Below are 12,489 nucleotides of genomic sequence, written 5' to 3'. Positions count from 1 at the left end.
ATCACATATATATATACTGTGATACTATTAAACTTTTTTCCTATTTTCTTGGTTTAAGTCATTCAATTCAAATTATATATATATATGTTAAAGATACCAAGTAATTTTAAACCTGGTTTTACTCCATTTCCCAAGTAAGCAAACAGACTAAAAGTCAAGTTTGCGCCTGCAACTGATGCAAGTCTAACTGATCCCACAGGTAGTGCAGGACCAGGGCAACTCGTGGCAAAGGTGGAACAAGCTCCGATCACTAATCTTAATATTTACCCTTAATGCCAAAACACATCTCCAAGAAGGGGATGTATGATGTTTTGTATTAAAGGCAAGGGGCCACTACCCAGACCGGTTTCGACCTTTATTGAGGTCTCGTCAGTGGGAGCTAGGCTAGAATTAGAAATACCAAGATTTAGTAGTACAGAGCTTGTAAGTATTTCGCCAAAACAAGTTACCATAAGGTGTTTTAACCTTATTATTAAATAAGAATCTCTGGAGGAGATATATAAATGTAGAAAGTATTTTTACCTTGGGTATAAATATGTTAAAGATACCAAGTAATTTTAAACCTGGTTTTACTCCATTTCTACATTTATATATATTTATATATTTATATATATATATATATCCCTTTCTACATTTATATATCTCCTCCAGAGATTCTTATTTAATAATAAGGTTAAAACACCTTATGGTAACTTGTTTTGGCGAAATACTTACAAGCTCTGTACTACTAAATCTTGGTATTTCTAATTCTAGCCTAGCTCCCACTGACGAGACCTCAATAAAGGTCGAAACCGGTCTGGGTAGTGGCCCCTTGCCTTTAATACAAAACATCATACATCCCCTTCTTGGAGATGTGTTTTGGCATTAAGGGTAAATATTAAGATTAGTGATCGGAGCTTGTTCCACCTTTGCCACGAGTTGCCCTGGTCCTGCACTACCTGTGGGATCAGTTAGACTTGCATCAATTGCAGGCGCAAACTTGACTTTTAGTCTGTATGCTTACTTGGGAAATGGAGTAAAACCAGGTTTAAAATTACTTGGTATCTTTAACATATTTATACCCAAGGTAAAAATACTTTCTACATATATATATATATATATATATATATATATATATATATATATATATATATATATATATATATATATATATATATATATATATATATATATATATATATATATAATTTGAATTGAATGACTTAAACCAAGAAAATAGGAAAAAAGTTTAATAGTATCACACGACACGACTAATTTCAGGTTTTTACGGACTTCTTCAGGTGTTTTTATAAAACTAAAGAAAAAACATTAATATTTAAGAGATAAAAAACTGTGAACAGCACAGGAAATCACTGTACATATTTAACGTTAAAACGTTGCAGTTAACGTATTCAAACCTGTTCCTTCGTTGGCCACATTGTTGGGTGAGTGCGTGCGTATAGCATCTCGTGAGCGCCAGTATTTGATCACAGCAGAACGACAGTCTGGGAGGTTATAGCTACTCCGGGAGGTTACAGCTATAACCTCCCAGACTGTCATTCTGGGAACGTGCGTATAGCATCTCACGAGATGTTATACGCACGCACTCACCCAACAATGTGGCCAACGAAGGAACATCTTTGAATACGTTAACTACAACATTTTCACGTTAAATATGTATAGTGACTCTCCTGTGCTGTTCACAGTGTTTTGTCACTTCAATCTTTAATGTTTTTTCTTTACTTTTATAAAAACACCTGAAGAAGGCTGTAAAACAGCCGTAAACTAGTCGTGTGATACTATTAAACCTTTTTCCCTTTTTCTCGGTATATGTCATTCAATTCTTTTAAAAAAATATGTTTAACAACCAAGTAAATGAACCTCCATGCATATATATATATTGCCTCCGTAGCGCAATTGGAAGAACAATGGTACATTGTGCCCATCGATTGGAATAGTTGGAATGGGCCTAAGTTCGATTCTCGTCGTGACGGGAGGAATCTTTATCTGGACGATTTTAATCGAAAGTAAGTTAACCGATTTCATACGGAGGTAGTAGGGTTTTTTCTCCTCCATACAGACAAATTGGCCCTTCAGAACACACGCAATTTACAGACAAAAAATACTAGTTGTGGTAGTGGTGAAGGTGGGCGGTAGATGTCGTTGATGGAGGTGATTCGTAGTAGAGGTTCGGTGTAGTTGTTGAGACAGTTGTAGGTGTCCTTCCGTGATGAGTCTTCGGACTCCTTGGAGGTGTCAGGAATAATAATATATATATATATATATATGTAATAAATTTTTTACCTTGGGGATATTGTATATTAGGATAACCAAGTTTATAAAATAATTTGGTTATCCTAATATATATATATATATATATATATATATATACATATATATATATATATGCATGGAGGTTCATGGAGGTTAAATGTATATATATATATATATATATATATATGGTATATATGATCTTACTTTAATTTGCATAACACATCAACGACACCAATTTGTTAATTTAAATTTACACATTTCATTTGACTGAAATATTATTTACAATATTGTATTTTCCGAATCTAACATACAGAAATAGGATTTTGTTGACATCACCATTGCCTATGGTGTTTTTCTTGTCGTAACATTTCACTGATGAGACATGTGCGATTGGCTGTTTTTGATAGTTTCCCATACGAGAATACAAAGATCGAAAAACAAAAACATAACCAGCAGTAGTATAAAAACAATCAGCTGACACTTTAGCGATGATTCCTGATTTTCACCTCAAAGAAAAAAAAATCTTATTGTTTGTGATGGAAAAGTTAGCAGATTACTGTAATCCTAATACAATAGGTAGTTTTGGGGATATCAAAGCTTTACAGAAACATACAAAATTGCCACATGAAACCGCCTACTTATGTCAGACATAAACAGCCTACTTATGTCAGACATAAACAGCCTACTTATGTCAGACATAAACCCATCAGAAGAAAGTTTAAATGAAATCAAATCAAAGTCCCGATACTTTTACACACCTTTCAATGTGAATTTGCATATATGTCATCCCATGAAAAAGAGAATGGGGGCGTGTGTTTCCTTCTTGTATGCATTGATTGCTTTTCCCGATTTGCATGGGTTCGAATACTGAAGAAGAAATCAACAGACACTGTTTAATGCTTTCGAGTCTATTTTTAAAGAAGAAGTGCTATGTTACATAAACACAGATCAAGGAAAGTAGTTTTGAAATAAGAAGGTTCGTGCATTATTTAAGAACCATGATATTCATTTCTACCCGACCAGGAGCGAAATGAAAGCACTCATTGCAGAAAGATGTATCAGAACATTGAAAACAAAAATCTACAAATGGATGACATACAATAAAAGTAAAAGTTATACGAAAATCTTATCAACATACTTGTTGATTGGATTTTTAACTGTATAGATTGATAAGAAAATAACTATTTATTAACTTGACGCTATATCCAGCATCTTCAGAGCATACAAACAAAGTTGTTACAATCCGGTGTAACAGTGGGACAAGTATGAGTAATTGTTACGTGCAACACAAATACTCAAGTCCTAATTAGGCTCCATCTAAGTTTAAAAACAAACAAACAAACAAACAACAAAAAAACAGATATTAATTTGGTCTTAGGATGACTGTCTCCGAAATCTTTGGTAAATTTACATAGCCATAGTTCTTAAGGTTTGGAGTATGTTTCAGGGCTTCTGTTGATTCCAGGAACAATTTCTCTGACTTGTAAACTTAGGGACGTAGCGAAGATGTTTTACTTAACCCTTCCCAGTAACGCCAGTATGAAAATGTTTCCTACTAACACTCAAACGAAATATCAAGTGGAAATACCACAAAGGTAAATGGGAAGTTGCTGTTGACGAAGTTCATCTTCCTGGAGAATTTAATATCATCGATTCCGGTTACGATGAGTTTCATATGATACGTGGAGTAGGAGGAGGAGGAGGAGTCAATATAACTTTAAAACTTTTTTTTAAACTTAGATGGCGACTAATTAGGACTTCAGTCTTTGTGTTGCACGTAACAATTACTCATACTAGTCTCACTGTTACACCGGATTGCGGTTGTCTCGCTACTCTGACAAACTTTGTTTGTATGCTCTAAAGGAGCTGGATATAATACCTGCGAAATATTAGCGTTCAAGTTAATAAATAGTTATTTTCTTATCAATCTGTGTTCGAATCTCTATCGTTAAAATCAAATCAACATGTGTGACGAACACATAAGACTTTCCACACGATCTTGTACATACTTATAACCTCATGCCACACCGCAGATCGGTATGGTTCCTTCGAAAGTTAACGTTCACAACGAGAATAGTGTTTGAAAATATTTGTACGGAACCCAAGAGGAGTGTACCAAACCAAAATTTCACTTAGATGATAGTGTGGTTTTAAGTGATGATACCCACAAATTTAGAAAAGGGTTTGGGGGTAACTGGACACGAGAATTGTTCACTATTGCTCAGGTTATTAATAGAAACCCTGTAGTACGTAGAGTTCGCGATCGGGACGGAGATATAGTGGAGGGAACTTTCTATGAACCACAACTGCAAAAGGCTGATATATCCAATTAGATAGACATCTTCCAGAAGACGTCTATCTAATCGAACGAGTACTTAAGCAGCGATAAAGCCGAAAGGAAAGCTTTAGTATTTTGTTAAGTGGCTCGATTATCCATCATCATATAATTCTTGGGTTCGTAGCGAAGATGTTTTAACCCTTCCCAGTAACGCCAGTATGAAAATGTTTCCTACTAACACGCAAACGGAATTTCAAGTGGAATTACAACACGAGATCAGGCTTAAAGGTCAATGGGAAGTTGCACTTACTGAAATAAATTCATCTTCCGGGAGAATTTAATAACATCGATTCCGGTTACGATGAGTTTCATATGATACCTGGAATAGCAGGAGGAGTCAATATCATCGACAACAACAACATCACAGGAAATAATGTTTTCGAAAAGTCTAAAGGATTTTACAAAGTGTACAAGATTCCCCATGGCAGTTACAATTCACCCTCTGAACTTCTTCAAGCAGTTTGTGATGTGAGTTCTGTGATTACTTGAAAAAAGAAACCAAATAACACCATTTCTCTGACAGTTCCAAAAGATTATAACTTGTTGTTACCCAAGCAGGCCCCGGGGTTGGGCCTTCTACTGGTTTTTAATCAGATTGGTGCAAGATTGGAAGGCACAATCACTGGGAAATATCCAGTTGATATAAAGAGGGGTGTGGTTGATTATTATCCGTTACGAAAACAAACATTTCAGTCAATCAGTATTGCAATTCGTTCTGACAATGGCGAATTGTTTCACTTTCGTGGAAGCAAGAAAATAGTTAAATTACACTTCCGACAAGTGAAGGATGACTGATTATCTCAGATATTACACATTGCAGGCAGATGGGGGCTAAAGTATTTACGAGGCCCCAATACAGCGTGGGTATAGATTAGGTAACATTTTCAAAAGTGCCTTCTCCTTTTTAAGTCCACTTTAAAAACCTGCAGCTCAATTTGTTGGTCGTCAACCCTTAAAAGCCGGTCAGCAAATTGTAGGAGATGTATTGGAAGTGGTACCTGTACGTTGAGCCTTTATAAACAGAGCATCAAAAGCTGTGAAAACCATTTCTGATAAAGCTCAGAGCCGATTACTTCAGAGAGGTCAAGGAAGAAAGAAGATGAATATTAAAAAGCGCAAGCGAGATGACATCTTTTGCTGAGGATATGATGTCAGAGTTAGATCTTTTTTCCCGTCCTCTTGTCAACTTGCGTGTGAAAGGAAGTTCTTATGTTACCTACCAAATAATATTCAGTACCGACAGTTGAGGTCTCATGGAATTTTGCATACCAGTTACGTCTGAAGAATAGTTGGATTTGGGAAAATCATACCTACATGTACATGTGAGCATCACTGACATTGATGGTAAGCCTATTGAAGATTCTTCAGTTGGTGTCGTGAACAATTTTCTCCGTTCCCTCTTCAGTCAAACTGACATTTTTTCTCCAAGACAAACTAGTGGATCTGGCCTCAGACACGTATCCTTACAGGGCTTATATTGAAAACCTGCTAAATTATGACAGAAATGCTAAAAGCAGTCAACTGACAAACGAGATATTTGTTAAAGATGACGTGGTTAATGTTAGTGATATGTTTGCCAAAAATGAATGCGGGATGCGTAGACGACAAGCTCGAATTAACCAATCGAAAAGTGTCGAGATGCTTGGGAGAATACATGCTGACATCATGCATCAAGACTGGTACTTGATCAACAACGTTTCTGTTCGTGTTCGTTTGGTTCGCAGTTCTCCTGAAGTTTATTTACTGACAGCAAGTGCAGATGCTATGGCTAAAATGCAAATTGAAGAGGCTACACTTTTTGTCCGCAAAGTCAAAATAAACCTAATGATTCAAGCGGCTCACCTGTCTGTGTTAGATAACTCAAATATGGTATATCCCATCAATCGAGTTTAGGTGTCTTATTTTTCGATTCCAAAGTGTAGGTCAGATGCCACACGAGACAAACTGTATCTAGGTGAAATACCATCTAGATTAATTATTGGAATGGTCGCTAGTGATGGAGTCAATTGTGCTTTCAACAGAAATCCATTTAATTTGCACCATTTCAATCTGAATTTTCTTGTGGTGACAGCTGACGGTATTGGTGCGCCTCGAAGTTAAATTTGCTCAACCTCTTCCTGAAAACATCACAGTGGTTCTTTATGCAGAATTTAAGTGCACATTATCCATAACAAAAGATCGTTCTGTGTTACTGGATTATGAACACTTTACAGTTAGCAAGCATGCTAGAAGCAAAACCCACCACAAGAAAAATGAGTTTAGGAGTTTGTGCTCGTGACGAATTGCCACTTCATCCGATCAGACAACAAGTGTCGATGTTCGTCGTGAACACAGTTCCGCCGTGGTTGCCAGGACAACATTGGCAAGCTATCTATATCAAAGACAAACGCAGCGATTTTTTCGATAGCTTCAGTTATCCACCCGAAAGCGACATTGATAACTTTCTGAATATCACCACTAATATATGGCAGTATAATAGTGTACTTGTACAAGCTAAGGAATCTGTCACGTGTGGTTTGCTTTGTGTATATTTTTGAATATTGAGATGTCTTTCTATGCAAAATATTATTAGCAAATGCTATTCTAATCATTTGTGGTTAAATGATATTATCTTCACTTAGGCTGTAGCAGATCATTTACTGAAAATAAAAACATAATTTTTTTTTCCACTTATCATTTTTTCCACACCAGTTTCTTATTCCCACGCAGTTTTCTGGGAGATAAAAAGACGAAATTGGCATTGGCTCTTCGAGCTCTACTCCAGATGGGGAGTGGAATGGAAACATTTTACTCACTGGGAGTGACTGATGTTGATGCCTCACGGGAAAGGAGCTGGGTATTCTGTTTGCACACTGTAGGATCTGGATGTTTTTTTTTTCGAATGTGACAGCCGATACTCCTGTTGCTCTCATTCTGTGTGAGCCAGTTGGTGTTTCAAACCTAAATAGTTCTGCAAAACACTTAAATATGCTTTTACTTTTTCATATGGATTTTTATTACCCCTTTTTTAAACTGGCACTCATTTCATCTTCTAGACTGTAAAATTCATGCTGCTCGGGTGGTTGAAGAAGCATCAATTTTTTAAACATAGGATTCACGGTTTTACAGAACAGAGCTCCCCCGTGCTGTAAAACCAGTTTTCTTCTAGTAAGGAATGGAAACGATTTGTTTCTTAGTGCTCATATATATTTTTTTTCCTTCGTAGGCGTGCCTTCTGGTGATTATTTAGTGGAATATTGCCAGATATAATTTTTCTGCAGATTTCACAGATCGTTGTGATTTGGCAGGAGGTACAGTGTTTTAGAGCATCATTTGCCTGTTTGGGAGAGGAATGAGATAAATACTTGATGAGATATTCATATCGTTTGAGTCGATCAGCCATTTGGGAATATACATTGTACTGGGTTCGTACCCTGGCAAAATGCGTGAGCGTAAGCATAAATTATCCAGTATTTCAGGTCTAAAGTCTAAAATTAAATATGAGTGGGGTTCCCGGGTTGCGTTTTTATAAATTTCTACTAACACATCCGAATGCCCTATGAGCATTTGCGCAGCAAGATGAGAAGATGGTAGTGAGTCTCGAGTAATTTTAAATGCAATAACATAATGGCTATTGAGAGAAATTGTCTGAAAATGCTTTCCTTGACAGAATAAATTTTGTGTCAGCAGAATGACGCTGAGGTTACGGTGATGTGAACCTTTTATGAAAACATCAGCAATTTCTGTGCTGTCCTTAGCCTGGTGAACAAAACCATCAATTATGAGTAAATTTCTCACATTTGAAACAAATTCAGGTAACTTCCTTCAAACCATTCACTAATTCTATGTTGGTAAATATTTTAAATTTATCATGATTTTAACTGTAACAGTATACGATTCGCTCCTGTTGTGGATTTATTAGATGTTTACAATATTCTATGTCAACACGAACGTTGTTTTTCCTGACTGAGTAACTGCCGAAATAATGCATGTAAATGGATATATGAACATAGCGAAAATGATAACATAATTAGACTGTGATTATTTTTATATAATCAGAGATCATGTAAGAATAGATACATACTTTTTTTTAATACCAATAAAATCTCCCCATCAAATTTTTTTTAGTAGTATTAGGGGAGCCACTCTAAACAAGATCAAGATTAAGATAAGATAAGGATTCGTGACGTCATTGGTTGATAAGATCATTGACGTCATTGTGTGATATTGATAACTTCGGAGAAAAAAAAACGCGTTTTTGTTTTTTATCTTAATCTGGTCAGAAGTGCCTCCCATACTACTCACACAATATGCTCCAATTTATAACATTTTTGTATTAAAAGCAGGAAAAGAACGAGTTTGTGCACTCTACTAAAAATTGCAATTTTTCATCTTTTCCCTTCAAAAAAGCATGATTTTGCCACACCTTGTGGTAGTTCAGCTCACAATGCAAACGTATGGGCTATTACTCGAGAAGAATTGCATGTAGCCCTAGAAATTAATTTTTCTGTAGCTCTAAGGCATTACTAATAATCAAACTCTACAAATAAGACATTAATTGGGTGATATGCAAATTAATAAAAAATTGCAAGGTTTGTTCGAAGTCAGCGCCCTCTAGCGGCATAATGTCGTAAAATCGGTTAATTCATATGGTATGTATTGCTCTGTTCTCTAAATCGCCACGTAATTTATGCTATGTGTAAGGAAAATTACTTAAATACTCACAACATACTCCTATTTATAGCATTATTGTGTAAAAAAACAAGAAATAAACGCCTTTGTGCACTTTGCTAAAAACAGTATTTTTTCCTGTTTTGTCTTCAAAAAAGCTTGATTTTCCCGCAGAAGATAATTCAGTGATATGCAAATTAATAAAAAATTCAAGATTTTTTTCGAAGTCAACGCCCTCTAGAGGCATAATGTCATAACATCGGTTAATTCATGTATTGTTATGTATTGCTTTGGTCTCTATAAATCACTATGTTAATTTATGCTATATGTAAGGAAAATTACACAAAATATCCCAAATTATAGCATTTTTATGTAAAAAAAAACACGAAATAAACGCGTTTGTGCACTTTCCTAAAAATTGCATTTTGTCATGATTTCTCTTTAAAAAAAGCTTGATTTTCCCGCACCTTGTGGTATCTCAGCTCTCCATGCAAACGTATATGCTATTATTCGCGTGAAATTGCTTGTAGGGCTACGTTGATTTTTCTGTAGGTATATGGCAGTGGTAATAATCAAACTGCGCAAAGAAGTAGATAATTGGGGGATATGCAGTTTAATAAAAAATGCAAGATTTGTTCGAAGCGTCATAATGTCGTAAATTCTTTTAATTAAAGTATGCTATGTATTGCTCTGTTCTCTATAAATTTCTATGTTAATTTAAGCTATATGTAAGGAAAATTACTTAAATACAGACAACGATGCTCCAATTTATAGCATTTTCGAGCAAACAACACGATAATAACGAGTGTGTGCACTTTACTAAAAATTGCATTTTTACGTGTTTTCTCTTCAAAAAAGCTTGATTTTCCCACACTGCCATAGTTAATATGGCAGTGCTAATAATCAAACTGTGCAAATAAAAAGATAATTGGGTGATATGCATATTAATAAAAATTCAAGATTTGTTCAAAGTCAGCCCTCTAGCGGCATAATATCGTAACATCGCTTAATTGATGTATTGCGCTGTCCTCTATAAATCGCTACCTTAAATTATGCTATATGTAAAGAAAATTACTTAAATACACACAACGTGCTCCAATTTATTGCATTTTTGTGAAAAAAGAGGAAAATAAGGCATTTGTTCACTTTACTAAAAACTGCATTTTTTAGTGTTTCGTGTTCAAAAAAACATTGATGTTCTACATCTTGTGTTAACTCAGCTCACAATGCATACGTATGGACTATTACTCGAGAAGAATTGCTTGCAGCCCTACAAGTTGATTTTTCTGTAGCTATAAGGCATTACTAATAATCAAACTATACAAATAAGAAGTTAATTGGGTGATATGCAAATTAACAAAAAATTGCAAGGTTTGTTCGATGTCGGCGCTCTCTAGCAGCATAATGTAAAATCGGTTAAGTCACGTATGGTATGTATTGCTCTGTTCTCTATAAATCGCCACGTAATTTATGCTATGTGTAAGGAAAATTACTTAAATGCACACAACATACTCCTATTTATAGCATAAATTGTGTAAAAAAGCAAGAAATAAACGCTTTTGTGCACTTTGCTAAAAACAGCATTTTTTCCTGTTTTCTCTTCAAAAAAATTTGATTTTCCCGCATCTTGTGGTATCTCAGCTCATAATACAAACGTATGGGCATCGAATTGCTTGTAGGACTACATTAATTTTTCTGTAGCTTTATGGCAGAGCTAATAATCAAACTGTATAAATAAGAATATAATTGGATGATATGCAAATTAATAACAAATTGCAAAGTTTGTTCTATGTCAGCGCCCTCTAACGGCATAATATCGTAAAATCGGTTAATTCACGTATACTATGTATTGCTCTGTTCTCTATGAATCCCTACGTTGATTTATGCTATATGTAAGGAAAATTACTTAAATACACACAACGGCTCCAGTATATAGCATTTTTGAGCAAACAACACAAAAATAACGCGTTTGCTAAAAAAAAAAGTGTTTACTAAAAACACTTTGCTAAAAATTGCATTTTTTCGCGTTTTTTTCTTCAAACAGCTTGATTTTCCCACACCTTGGGGTAGTTCAGCTAACAATGCAAACACATGGGCTATTACTCTCGTTGATTTGCTTGTGGCGCTACGTTGATTTTTCTGTAGCTGTATGGTAGTGCTAATAATCAAACTGTGTAAATAAGAAGATAATTGGGTGATATGCATATTTAAAAAAATTGCAAGAGATGTTCGAAGTCAGCCCTCTAGCGGTATAATTTCGTAACATCGTTTAATCCACATATGCTACATATTGCTGTGTTCTCTATTAACCGTTACGTTAATTCTTGTTAGGAAAATTACTTTAATACACAGAAGGTTCTCCAATTAAAGCAGTTTTGTTGAAAAAAATATAAAATAATTTGCTAAAAACTGAATTTTTTCGTGTTTTCTCTTCAAAAAAAAAACTCGATTTTTCCACACCTTGTGATAGTTCAGCTCAAAGTGCAAACCTATGGGCCTATTTCTCGCTTGGTATTGCTTGTAGGGCTATGTTGAATTTTCTGTAGCTATATGGCAGTGCTAATAATCAAACTGTACAAATAAGAAGTTAATTGTGTGATATGCAAATTATTCAAAAATTGGAATATTTGTTGGAATTCAGCGCCCTCTCGAGGCATAATGTCATAACATCATTTAATTCAAATATTCTATTTATTGCTCTGTTCTCTATGAATCGTTACTTTATATAATGTTATATGTAAGGAAACTTATTTAAATATACATCTACGTGCACTTATTTAAATATACATGTTTTATTGCATTATATGCATTATTGTGTAAAAAAACAGGAAAATAACGCATTTGTGCACTTTACAAAAAATTGTATTTTTTCGTGTTTTCTCTTCAAAATATCTTCATTTTCCCACACATTGTGCTAGTTCAGCTCACAATTCAAACATATGGGCTAATATTGATGTGAAATTGCTTGTAAGGCTACGTTGAATTTTCTGTAGCCATATGGCAGTGTTAATAATCAAAGAATGCAAATAAGAAGAGAATTGGGTGATATGCAAATTAATAAAAAATTGGAAGATTTGTTCAAAATCAGCGCCCTCTAGCGTTATAATGCCTTAACACGTTTAATTCACGTATACTATATATTCTTTGTTCTTTATAAATCGCTACGTTAAAGCATGCTTTTTATAAGGAAAATAACTAAAATAAACACAACGCGCTAAAATATATATAATATTTTTGTGTAAAGAAAA

The sequence above is a fragment of the Typopeltis vanoorti genome, chromosome 8 (genome assembly GCF_054136105.1).
Source record: "Typopeltis vanoorti isolate ZY-2024b chromosome 8, IOZ_Tvanoo_1.0, whole genome shotgun sequence".
Lineage (NCBI taxonomy): Eukaryota > Metazoa > Arthropoda > Arachnida > Uropygi > Thelyphonidae > Typopeltis > Typopeltis vanoorti.
This window is presented reverse-complemented; position numbering follows the sequence as displayed.